Source organism: Giraffa tippelskirchi, chromosome 1 (genome assembly GCF_054371585.1).
Source record: "Giraffa tippelskirchi isolate mGirTip1 chromosome 1, T2T-mGirTip1v1.2.pri, whole genome shotgun sequence".
NCBI lineage: Eukaryota > Metazoa > Chordata > Mammalia > Artiodactyla > Giraffidae > Giraffa > Giraffa tippelskirchi.
This window is the reverse complement of record NC_137275.1, coordinates 121,383,024-121,396,295: the sequence shown is the minus strand read 5'-3', so window position 1 is coordinate 121,396,295 and position 13,272 is coordinate 121,383,024. Positions and strand designations below refer to the sequence as shown.

General features: G+C 35.5%; 1 protein-coding gene and 1 pseudogene across 3 annotated transcripts in view; one reads left to right on the top strand and one right to left on the bottom strand.

Moving 5' to 3' along the window:
* Nucleotides 1-3,048: 3,048 nt before the first annotated feature.
* LOC145507575 (olfactory receptor 10AG1-like) lies at nucleotides 3,049-4,005 on the top strand (annotated as a pseudogene).
* Nucleotides 4,006-4,848: 843 nt separating this feature from the next.
* LOC145507595 (uncharacterized) overlaps nucleotides 4,849-13,272 on the bottom strand; it is a 77,663-nt gene continuing 69,239 nt past the window's right edge. Inside the window, exons 2-4 of one of the 3 annotated variants that reach the window (XR_014054965.1) lie at nucleotides 10,383-11,442; nucleotides 8,111-8,812; nucleotides 4,849-7,238 (exon numbers count right to left, since the gene is read on the bottom strand). The gene's annotated coding sequence lies outside the window, so the exon portion shown is untranslated. Of the gene's footprint in view, nucleotides 7,239-8,110; nucleotides 8,813-10,382; nucleotides 11,443-13,272 lie in introns of those variants that run through there. The other 2 variants (XR_014054961.1, XM_081494471.1) reach the window with 2 other exon arrangements.

Genomic DNA, 13,272 nt, shown 5'->3' with positions numbered 1-13,272 from the left:
AGTTTGATATTATAATAAGAGATTTAGAATGACAGAACACATAAAATAAAGTTACAACCATTGGGGAATTCAAAGAACAATTATTTTGAAGAAAGAAACTTATAGAATTCAGGATTTATAAAATAATAAAGATAGATTTATCTTTTATCTTTTAATATTTTAAAGTAATTAGCCCCCAACTAAAATAAATAAATTTATAAAAAAAAAAAGATAGATTTAAGTCCAACATTGTTTTTAAATTATTTTCAAGGATTATGTTGCTAATTTTTATCAGATATACAAATATACTTGAAATATACCTTGTTCTACTCTTGAAAAATTCAAACTCAAATCTTACCTATTTCATGTCATACAAGATTTGATCACCAAAATGTCATATCTGTACAATTAGAAACTATATTTTATATAGCACTGGAAATAATTTTGTTCAAGTAATGAGGGAAATTGCTCATACTAAATGTTTTTATTCATAAAATGATAAAGATTAAAATTCTATTCTTTTGTATATTAATCTTTTCTCCCTTTTCAGATTGACAATTTTAAAAGTGTCTGTTCCTTTTCTCAATTTCAGAATCAAATAATGAACACTATATTAAGTAAACAAGCATTTTCTAGGTTCTTTATTGTTCCCAAGTAGGAAAATAGTCTCAGTCCTTCGATCCCAGATCATGTAATATCAGTGGGAAAATAAAAAGTAAATGAAAGGAATTAGCCAAATTGCAACACTGTGTGCTACAAAATTGTGTGTGTTCTCCCTATTAGTTCTACAGAATAGAGGTGATAATATTATTGAAATTATTGGCAGGAAATTCTTGGAGAATTCACATCTAAGAGTCTAGGATTTTTATAACACTGTGATGATTGTTTTAATATCTTATTTCATTCCCTCATTAACCATGTGATACAAAGTCAAGGCAAATTAGAGAGCAGTTTTTCATAGTGGTAAAACAGAGAGTGAAATTTAGAATAAAATTTAGTTTTTAATGACAAAAAATAATAGCTAGCTTTTAAATAGACTTTCTATGAATGCCAAAACATCTTTAATTTGCTTTACATGTATCAAATGAATTAGTTCATATAGCAATTCTAACTGTTGATACAATTGTTAGTCACTTTTACAGCCAAGTGATCTATGGCACAGGGAGATTAAGCAGTTCGCACTGTCACACAGCTGGCAAGTGAAGCCATGATTCGATTGCAGGCCATCTTGTCAGGATTGTATTTTTTGTCCATGACACTATATTTAGACTCTGCTTGCATGAAAACTTGAAACATAAAGGATGGGGAAATGAAGCCTGGCTGGGAGTCATGTTGAGTCAAGTGATGCCTGGAGTGTAATATTTAAGGAGGCAGTGACTTTAACAATGGTGCAATGCAGAGTCAGCCCTGAAACTGAGTGCATGCTCTTACATTCTGTACTAGAGGAGTCTCATTCCTTATTTAGGTAGGACCGTATTCTACTCCTGGCTCTGATGAAAGGAAAAAAAATGGAAAAATGCAATCATCAACAAGCAACTCAATAACTCTACAAAAAAAAAATTTTTTTAGGGAGTGTGTTACAACCCTGGCAACTAAAGATTTAAGAACATTATACCATATTAATAATTATAATTATAGGACCATAACTTATACATAAACATATTAAAAGTGATAGGTAATTTTATCAATAATATCATAATTAATTATCTCAAATAAGAAAGCAAACAGAAAATTTAAACAATTATTTGATATAACAGATGATAAATAATGGAGTTAGGATTCAAACTTAAGTATGATTTAAAAAATAGAAACTGATTTGCAATTACAAAACCAATGTGCAAATGATCAATGTATCCATCATTGCTAAATCTCTGTATCCTAGCTCATGAAAAGTGAGTTTATAAACTGTTATCTGAATTATTATTATTATTTTTTGAGGAACAACAAAGACTTCAGAGATGCACACAGAAGACAGGGTAAAGCATAACAGGAAGCATCTTACACAGCTAGTGAACACATTCCAGGTGACCCCTGTTTTCCCAGAGTGACCCTCTTAATTGCTTTTATCTGTATCTATTCCCACACAACTTTTCCAGAATAAAACCTTCTGATAGCCCCCACATAGTATCTTACTGAAATATATGTATTTTATTCCCCTATGTACAATAAAATAAAATATTCTCTCATTTTTTCTTTTTTTGTAAATTACCTAATAATGTGAATTGTATATAAGAACATGTATGGTCAAGATCATCAAGTGATGGGAGGGAAATGAAGAGTTGAAATATGTAGTTGAAAATATATAAGGAAGATAATTTCTGTTATATTAATAGTTCTACTGAAGTATGTAAAGAAAAGTTATAGAGAAATACAATAAAATTGCCAAAAAATGTAAATATTTAAGGGAATTCCCTAGAAGTCCAATGATTAGGACTCTGTGCTTTCACTGCCATGAGCCTGAGGTTCAGTCTCTGGTTGGGGTACTAAGATCCCACAAGCCATGAGACACGGGCACAAAATAATGTAAGTATTTAAAACTGAGATCACATAGCAACACTGTGGGTCTATCTTCGATGATTATCAATTTGTCCAGTGCCTGTGCTGATCAGGGCATTTGGGGCTTCCCCGGTGGATCAGCTGATAAAGAATCCACCTGCAATGCGGGAGACCAAGGTTTGATCCCTGGGTGGGGAAGATCCCCTAGAGAAGGGAATGACAACCCACTCCAGTATTCTTGCCTAGGAAATCCCATGGACAGAAGAGCCTGGTGGGCTACAGTCCATGGGATCAGAGAGTCAGACATAACTGAATGACTAACGCTTTAACATTTTTGACTTTGGACTGTATTTGGAAAGAATGCCCTAAAAGATATTTCAAGGGAGAGTGTATGGTGATAACACATGGATTATAAACTGAGAAAGGAGAAATGCATAAATAATAAAGTTAAATTAGAAACAATTGCATTGATCATGGAAATCATTCTGGATATCCTGATACAATTTATAAAACAGGCACTGATGCCTGATGGTAAAAATGAAAAGCAGATACTACATTTCCACCTTTTCACAGATGCAACACCAAGAAAAAGCACCAGAAGGTAATCTCACTAAATGGATGGAGTTTGTTCTCTTGGACTTTGCTGATGTTCCTCATCTCCAGAGGTTTTTATTCGAACTGTTCTTACTCATCTATATAATTATCTTGATGGGCAATGGCATCACATTTCTGATAACAAAACTAGACCCTGGTCTCCAGACCCCCAATTTCCTTGGCAATTTTTCCCTTTTGGAAATCTGCTATGTGTCTGTTACACTCCCCAGAATGCTCATGAGTCTTTGGACACAAAGAAGAATGATTTCTTTAGTTGCTTGTGCCACACAAATGTGCTTCATTCTTATACTTGGGGCCACTGAGTGCTTCCTTTTGGCCGTGATGGCCTATGATCGCTAGGTGGCCATTTGTAGCCCTCTGCACTATCCTCTAGTCATGAACTACAAGGTGTGTATCCAGCTAGTGGCTGGCTCCTGGATCAGTGGAATCCCAATCCAAACAGGCCAGACATGCCAGATTTTCTCTCTGCCCTTTTGTGGTTCTAACCTCATCAACCATTTCTTCTGTGACATCCCTCCCATACTCAAGCTGGCCTGTGGGGACACTTTTCTGAATGAAATGTTGGTCTTCACAGTTGCTGCGCTGTTTGTTTTGGTTCCATTTCTGTTGATACTTGTCTCCTATGGCAAAATCATCTCTACAATCCTTACATTGCCATCAGCCACAAGTCGGGGCAAAGCCTTTTCCACCTGCTCCTCTCATCTTATGGTTGTGGCGCTGTTCTTTGGATCGAGCCTTGTCGCATATTTAAGACCCAAGACCCAGGGCTCAGCAGGAACTGACAAAGCGCTTTCCCTCTTCTACACGGTTGTGACGCCTATGTTTAACCCCATGATATACAGTCTATGGAACAAAGATGTCATGATGGCACTGAAAAAATGGCCATGCAAATACCTCAGTTCATTAAAAAAATAAATTGTATTTCAGAACTTGATTTCTTATGTATTTGTTATAAATTTTCAATATTTATCTTAAACTCTATTTATCTGTCTATAAAGTGGTAGTTATTACCAAAATAAAAATTACTTGTAACACTGAGAAACCTTTCTGTCTCTAGTTATACAGTTGTGTATGGGTCAACAAATAGGAAATCATTCACTTGGGAATTCTATAACCTTATTGTGAAATGTTCTCTTGTAGTAAGAACTTTAGATAAGAATTGTTATAATAGGCCCACTTGTAATACAGACTCACTTATATCACTTATTTGAAACTATATTATTCAGTTCCATAGAGTTGTCGTAGAAATTTTTAAAACTAAGTTAGTAATGGACATTAATTAAAATGTTATGTATAGTTTGGCTTAGCAATTATTCTACAGAGAAATAATTTCTTAGAGTGAAAAGTACCTCTCATTGGGAATGTAGTTTAATAAATGATGTTGTACAGTGATATTAGTAATTATTAAGCATCATTTATGTGTATATCAGATTAAATCCATAATATGATTTGTTGAGTTGATAAAATAAAAGATATTATTGAAATCTTTACATATAATAAGATGAGCCTGGAAAAGATGATGGGAATATTCACAAATCATGGTTCTTTAATATATTTTCCTAGAGATAATAATGGGGATAGGAAAGTTAGGAGAAAAGGGAAAGAATTTAAATTTTTGTAAAAGTAAGTATCTGCTATAAAAGCACAAGTATTGTACACCTTAAACTTTACATACTTACACATATTAGAAATGATCAATACAAAAATAATCATTGTTGTTAATTATGGAAATCACAGAGTAAGTCATTCTATTCTTCCTTTGTTTTATTGAAATTGTGCAGTTTATTTCAATAAGCTTGTGCTATTCAGGTAATCAAAATAACAAACAATAAATTTATATTTGTTCTGGACAAGGAAAATCACAATTATTAGTTGTGTGTGCTATTTCTAATTTTCAAAATTCCATGTATATATAATAATCCTTCATATAGACAGGCAACAGATCATTGCAGAAATATGACCTGTCACCAGTACTCAAAGTTAAAAAATATGATGAAGCTTGAACCGTTGCTTTTAAAGTTTATTCCCATAAAAATATATGTCAGTTTTGTTCACATTTATATGGAGCTGGCTATTTCCACATGGATAGGGAAATGCAGTAACACTTTCTCCTTGGGAGAAAATAACCAGATGACATGAGAACAATTCTGATAATAAAGTGAAGAAGGAAAAACCAACTCTTATTGAGAACCAAGTAAACAATGAATCACCAATATTCTCAGATAATGCAGCTATCATAACCTACTAAAATCTAATGGAAATGATTGAATACAGGGGAAGTTAAAAGAAAGAGAACTATAATAACAGCAACAACACAATTCCAGTAAAATTTCTAGGCAGAAGTTGGATAAATCCTGAAACTATTATATGTTGAAAAGATTGAGACAGAAATTAAGAAATTCTCTCTTTTTTTCTCTCCCTCCTGCCTAATTAAAAAAACAAATTTTAGAGAGAAGAGATAACTAACGGGGGGGGGGTCAACATTTAAAAATATTGATATATTGAACAGATGTGACTGAATCTCTCTCCTTTTACAGAGAAGGGCAAATAAGAGTGATATCTTGGAGCATTATGATTTTTTGGGTAGATACTGAAGTTCCACAAGCTAAAAATGTCAGTGGACAGCTTCAGAAATTATTTTCTCTCTGGCTTGGCAACTAACAAACCATATCTAAACTAGTTACCACATTCAGTGGTAATAGCTTGCCAAAAATCTGTATCTATATCACTTGTTTTTAAAACACAATGAATGTGTGTAAATACCACCAATGCTTTGTAAATTATAAGTATCTTTATTAGCAAGATAATCTTTTGTTACTACTTTGCATTGTACTATTTCCAGAACAAGTCACTTATAATTCTGAGAAACTAAGCACACACAACTTTATTATTTAGAAACACGAAAACAGATATTCATTTATGTAGGTATACATGCTTGTCTTTGTGTGTCTGTGTGTGTACTTTAGGAGACTATTGTTTGTGTGGACTGAAGTCAACTGACAATGAAGGATGGGAAGGTCAATAATATGTGCAAAATCTTTCCAAGATTAATAGCCTGATTCGGGGAAAGTGAAAAGTGAATATGTCTTCATTGTGCATCTGGATTGTATAATTGCTATGGATTCTTTGCTGGAAAAGAATAATGGTAAACATATTCTCTTTCTTTCCTTCTTTTAAAGGTATCTGCATATTTATATAGGTATCATATGTGTAGTTGTTTCTTGGAATAGTGTTTTGCTATATGTAAACTTTATATCAATAAGCTATTTCTTTAGCTGTGACATGAAAGCATGTAAGCTTATTTCACTATCATTTAAGTAGTACAGAGAACATATATGGAAATAGAATAATAGAATTGGAAGATAAAGAGAAGGTGAACATATGGTCTAAGGGAAGAGTTGGAAAAAATATAAATTATAATTATATTTAGAATGATTAGAATGATTAAGGTTGTCATCTATGGCCTTCCCCAGTGGCTCAGTGGTAAAGAATCAGCCTGAAGTGCAGGAGCTGCAGGAGATGTGGGTTTGATCCCTGGATTGGGAAGATACCTTGGAGAAGGGCATGGCAACCCATTTCAGTATTCTTGCCAGGAGAATCCCATGGATAGAGGAGCCTGGCTGGCTATAGTCCATAGGGTGGCACAATCAGACACAACTGAAGTGACTTAGCATGCACACACAAGGTTGTCACATATATATATTGTTGTTGCTATTCAGTCGCTCAGTTGTGTCTGACTCTTTGTGAGCCCATGGACTGCAGCATGCCAGGCTTCCCTGTCCTTCACCATCTCCTGGAGCTTGTTCAAACTCATGTCCATAGAATTGGTGATGCCATCCAATCATCTCATCCTCTGTTGTCCCCTTCTCCTCCTGCCTTCAATCTTTCCCAGCATCAGGGTCTTTTCTAATGAGTCGGCTCTTCGCATCAGGTGGCCAATGTATTGGATCTGTAGCTTCAGCATCAGTCCCTCCAATGAATATTCAGGATTGATTTCCTTTAGGATTGACTGGTTTGATCTTCTTGCAGCCCAAGGGACTCTCAAGAGTCTTCTCCAACACCACAGTTTAAAAGCATCAATTCTTTGGCACTCAGCCTTCCTTATAAAATGTGTCTTTGAGGGTCGTTGTTCTGTGACAGCCAACATACTTGACAAAACAGAGAATAAATTAATAACTGCCTCATATATTGGATTTCCATACTGAAAGTATGTGTAAACATTAGCAAACCACTGAATATCTTAGATCAAATAAAAAGAGAAAGAGCCTTGAGATAATCTCTGTCCTTTTCTTTCAAGTGAGGTCTCATTTAGAATTGTAAGTAAAATCAAATGACTAACAAAAAACTATCTACCCTCTTTCAGTGTAATAAAGAATGATAGATGACAATGAAAAACATCGTAGGAAAAAATAGTTAATGAATTAAAGAATGTTTCTAGAATCTTGAAGATCAATTGATGAGAATCAAGAAATGAAAGGAGATAGAAGAATATGTGTTCTATGGAAATTCAGCGCAAAATTAAATGTTCCATGTCAGCAAATAGTGCCAGGTGCTGTAAGCCAAGGATAAGAGCAGGTATTTATTCATGCATGCATATCATGAGACACCAAAGCAGAATGAACTCTGCCTGAAGGTTTAAGAAGGCATGGAAGTGTGAACATTGTTGTAAGATAATTTGTATTAATAATATTGTTAAAAATAATTTCAATATTTAAATGAGTAGCCTTCATTCTATGGAAAACTAGATGCTGGCAAACGCTTCCTTCTCCAAGATTTTTAAAATTTCCAAAAAGACTCCTTGAATCCAAGATATTGTGTATATTGCTTTGACATAATTAATGATAGTAGGCATTATTGCTAGTTTATAGACAGAGAAATTGATACAAAAAGAACAGTTGAGATACTTGAGAATGCACAGATTATAATACATTCCAAAAAAAATCAGTTATCTTAATTATAGGACTGATACTGTTTCATTTCATTACAATTTGCTTATCTAAGAGTTAAGGGAAAGACTTACTATTGTTGTTCAGTCTCAAAGTCATGTCCAACTGTTTGTGACCCCATGGACTGTAATATGCGAGGCTCCTCTGTCCTCCACTGTCTCCCAGAGTTTGCTCAAGTTCATGCCCATTGAGTCCATGATGTTATCTAATTATCTCATCCTCTGCCACCTCCTTTTCCTTTTGCCTTCAATCTTTCCCAGCATGAGGGTCTTTTCCAATGAGTTGGTTCCTTGCATCAGGTGGCCAGTACTGGAGCCTCAAATTTAGCATCAGAACTTCCAATGAATATTTAGGGTTGATTTACTTTAGGACTGACTGGTTTGACCTCCTTGCATCCAAGAGACTTCTTTAGCATCACAGTTTGAAAGGGAAATAATAGCACTCCCATAACTATTATATCTTCACTTTCTTTATTACCATCAGTAATGTATTTAATTTTTGACACATACAAAAAATAGATGAAGTAGGTTAAGATATTTACATTCTTGTGTGCCATATGTGTGTACTCAGTCACTCAGTCATGTCTGACTCCTGCTAACCCGTGGACTATCTAGTCCACCAGGCTCCTCTGTCCATGGAATTTTTCATGCAAGAACATTGCAGTGAGTTGCCAGTTACTTCTCCAGGGGATCTTCCAACCCAGGAATCGAACCTGCATCTCCTGCATTGGCAGACAAATTCTATACCAGTGCACTACCTAGGAATCTCCACAAGCCCTAGAAAAATAAAAATCCAGATTTATAAATCAAATGTTATAATTAAACTGTTAACTCTTTTAAAGAGAAATTAATCTGAAGGAACAAAATCTACAAAAGAAATTAAACCTATAAAGAGACATTATCATTAGATAAATAAATGATGTTCTCTACAAGTATTAGTAATAATTTTTAGTTATAGAAACTGAGTATCCCTTGAGTTACACATTTGAAAGAGAGAAGCAGGTGTATAGTGAAGTGTTGACAAATTCTTTTTTCTTTCCTGTTAGGATATTTATGATGGGTTAATTCTTGAATTTATCTATACCCTCTGGTTAATTTCATAGACATTACCGAAAGATCAACTGGTAAAGATTAGTTATATTTATACTAATTTAAATACAGCTTATAGGCAGGCAGTGTTAGGCATTTTTTTATGTATATATTACTATTTGTGATATTAAGCAATTGTGCATGAATCTTTGCTTGGAAAGTGAAAGTCGCTCAGTCGTGTTGGATTCTTTGCAATCCCATAGACTATACAGTCCATGGAATTCTACAGGCCAGAATATTGGAATGGGTTGCCTTTCCCTTCTTCAAGGGATGTTCCCAACGCAGGAATTGAACCCAGGTCTCCTGCAGTGTGGGCAGATTCTTTACCAGCTGAGCCATAAGGGAAGTCCAAGAATACTGTAGTGGGTAGCCTATCCCTTCTCCAGGGTATCTTCCCAACCCTGGAATCGAACTGGGGTCTCCTACATTGCAGGCGGATTCTTTAACAACTGAGCTATCAGGGAAGCTCCAAATTCTCATCTAGATTACTAATCTGTTTCTTGATACTAAGTGCAAAAAAAGAATCCATACATAGATTTTTTTTTTCATTGCAACTTTGTTAATTCAAGTAAGCTCTCGCAAAGATTCTAAGTAGAAAATGCATTTTGGAAATTGGTATGAAATACAGTAATGAAAGCAGTGTGACAGTGCCATGTCAGATGTTTGATATTCAATTTTTATCACTCTTGGAAGAAGTGGGAAGAAAAGATCCATATATTCAGCTTCCTCTGGTTACACATGAAACAATTCTCTTAATTTATACTGAGAAAGTGGAGGCAATGAAAAGTTTTCTTTCTATTTTTAAATTACTGTTCACAAACATATGACTTATAATTTAGTCTTGTGTTCATTCCTCATCACATATCTAATAAAAAATCTCCCATGAGAAATGACTGTGTCACAAATACAAATGGCGGTACCAGTATATTTGTAAATACTTTACCAGTTATCAAGGCAAAGTATTTTTTTCTACACATTTTAAGCAAAATTCTAACAGCTTACTTATCTGAAAGTGTTAGAGTTGGGTAAATTTAAAATGGCTATGAAAAAGTGGATTTGTCTTAAAGAATAAAACACAATTAATTAATTTTCTTATTTAAAATGTAGTCAAATTGACTTCAGGCAGAAAACCCAAAATATGTAAAAAATGTAAATGACAACATAATAATTAGGAATAATTACCCTATCAGTAAACATGGGAAGAGTGAAATTAAATCATATTTCTGTGAGCCCTCTGAGACAAACATTAAAAAGTGACCTTTCACATCTTCACAGTGTTTTCTTTTTTTTATTTTTTATTTTTTTCTTTTTTTTCTTTGGTTTTTTTTTTGTTTTTCTTTTTTTCTTCTTTTTTTTCTTTTTTTTTTTTTTCACAGTGTTTTCTTAAGTAATAGTTTTTTTCAAAGCTGAAATCACATCCTTATTCCTAAGACTGTATATCAAGGGGTTAAACGTTGGCGTCACAGCAGTGTAGGAAACAGAGAGCATTTTGTATGTTCCTGGGGAATGATTTAACTGCGGGCGTAAATAGGTAATAATCATGGAGCCAAAGAATAAAAGCACAACGGTGAGATGGGAAGAGCAGGTGGAGAAGGCTTTGGACCGGCCTGTGGCTGAGCGCAGCTTTCAGATGGCAGAAATGATTCTGACATCAGAGCCAAGCATCACGAGGAAAGGAATCGTGGCAAACAGCACAGCAATCACATAGACACACATTTCATTAAGCGCAGTGTCCCCACAGGCCAGGGTGACCAACGAGGGATGTCACAGAAGAAGTGGTCGATCTGGTGTGAAGCACAGAAGGGCAGTGAGGACACCTGGCATGTCTGTGCTCTCTGGACTGGAATTCCACCCTCCCAGGCGCCAACAGCCGACTGGAGGCCCATCCTGTGGGTCATGAGCAGAGGGCGGCGCAGAGGCTGCACATGGACACACAGGGTCACAGCCCTCACCGCCAGGAGGAGCACCCCCGGGGCTCCCGGAACAGGAAGAAGCGCGTTTGATGGCGCAGCTCAGCAAAGAAACGCCCCTTCTGTCTTGGGTCCAAAGGTTCACTAGAATCCTACAGAGAGTGACAGATACATAACAGATTTCCAGTGACGGGAAATTTGCAAGGAAAAAATACATGGGTGTCTGGAGTACAGAGTCTACCCTCGTGATTATTATGATAAGACCATTTCCTGTTAAGATGAATATGTAGATGAGAAAGAAAATTCCAAATAGAAGTCCCTGGAGGTTCAGAAGATCCGAAAATCCCAGGAGAACAAATGCCATGACTGAAGAGAAATTGCTTCTGCTGTTTGGTCTCCTGGAAGCATCTGCAGAAGAAAAAAAAAAAAATATATATATATATATATATATAATCAATGTAAAGTCCTCTATCTCTCTGAGTGGCAGTTTTTCAAGTGATAAAATGTGTACACTGCACTTTCAAAACTAATTTGAGTCCTAGAAAAGCATCTAAATTTGATATTAAGCCGTAGTTTAAAGAAGTTCATTCTTTCACAAAAAATAATCCATCAGAAAAGAGTAATATCAGGAACTAGGTCTCCTGATAGATGGCTGTAGTTTCCCGTTACTGATAATGAAATAATTGATGCTGCGTTTTGTTATGCAGCTTTGTGACAGGAATATATAGCAAGAGATCTGACAATTTTATTAAGAATGACCTTTCCATCAATTCTCCTTTCTCATGTTATTTCTTTTAAATTAATTGCATTTATTTATATTTTGATTTAAGCTATCCAAACATTTTTGAGTTACCATGCAACTATAATTAAAAAATAAGCCAAAAAAAGTGATTTGGGGGATGATCTTTGTGATTTTTTTGTGTTATAATAGTTGGTATAGTCAGTTTATTTCAATTGAAAGTCAAAAAAAACTCAGCCAAAGAAGTTTTTATCAAATCTAAAACACTGATTTTGCATTTGAGTGGTAATTCTTGCAATCGATAGCCATGCTTTCAATAAATTTCAACTTGAAGATGTTATATAAATCAACTAAGATCAAAGCAAATAAAAAGCATTATTAAGACTGAATTTTAGGCATGTACAACTCAAAATCCAAGTTACTTTTTACTGCAACAGATAATTTCAGGGGAACATACAATGTATCATTTATATATACTTCTCCTTCCTCGGAACTAACATATATAAATAACCCAAAAAGTATTTGATTTACAAATGGATAACAATATCTAATGATCATTCACCTAGAACCAGACATCCTGGAATGTGAAGTCAAGTAGGCCTTAGAAAGCATCACTACGAACAAAGCTAGTGGAGGTGATGGAATTCCAGTTGAGCTATTTCAAATCCTGAAAGATGATGCTGTGAAAGTGCCGCACTCAATATGCCAGCAAATAGGGAAAACTCAGCAGTGGCCACAGGACTGGAAAAGGTCAGTTTTCATCCCAATCCCAAAGAAAGGCAATGCTAAAGAATGCTCAAACTATGACACAATTGCACTCATCTCACACGCTGGTAAAGTAATGCTCAAAGTTCTCCAAGCCAGGCTTCAGCAGTACGTGAACCGTGAACTTCCAGATGTTCAAGTTGGTTTTAGAAAAGGCAGAGGAACCAGAGATCAAATTGCCAACATCCTCTGGATCATCGAAAAAGCAAGAGAGTTCCATAAAAACATCTATTTCTGCTTTATTGACTATGCCAAAGCCTTTGACTGTGTGGATCACAACAAACTGTGGAAAATTCTGAAAGAGATAGAAATACCAGACCATCTGACCTGCCTCTTGAGAAACCTGTATGCAGGTCAGGAAGCAACAGTTAGAACTGGACATGGAACAACAGTTCAGTTCAGTTCAGTCGCTCAGTCATGTCCGACTCTCTGCGACCCCATGAATTGCAGCACGCTAGGCCTCTCTGTCCATCACCAACTCCTGGAGTCTACCCAAACCCATGTCCATCGAGTCAGTGATGCCATCCAATCATCTCATCCTCTGTCGTCCCCATCTTCTCCTGCTCCCAATCCTACCCAGCATTAGGGTCTTTTCCAATGAGTCAACTCTTCGCATGAGGTGGCCAAAGTATTGGAGCTTCAGCTTCAACATCAGTCCTTCCAATGAACACCCAGGATTGATCTCCTTTAGGATGGATTGATTGGATTTCCTTGCAGTCCAAGGGACTCTCAAG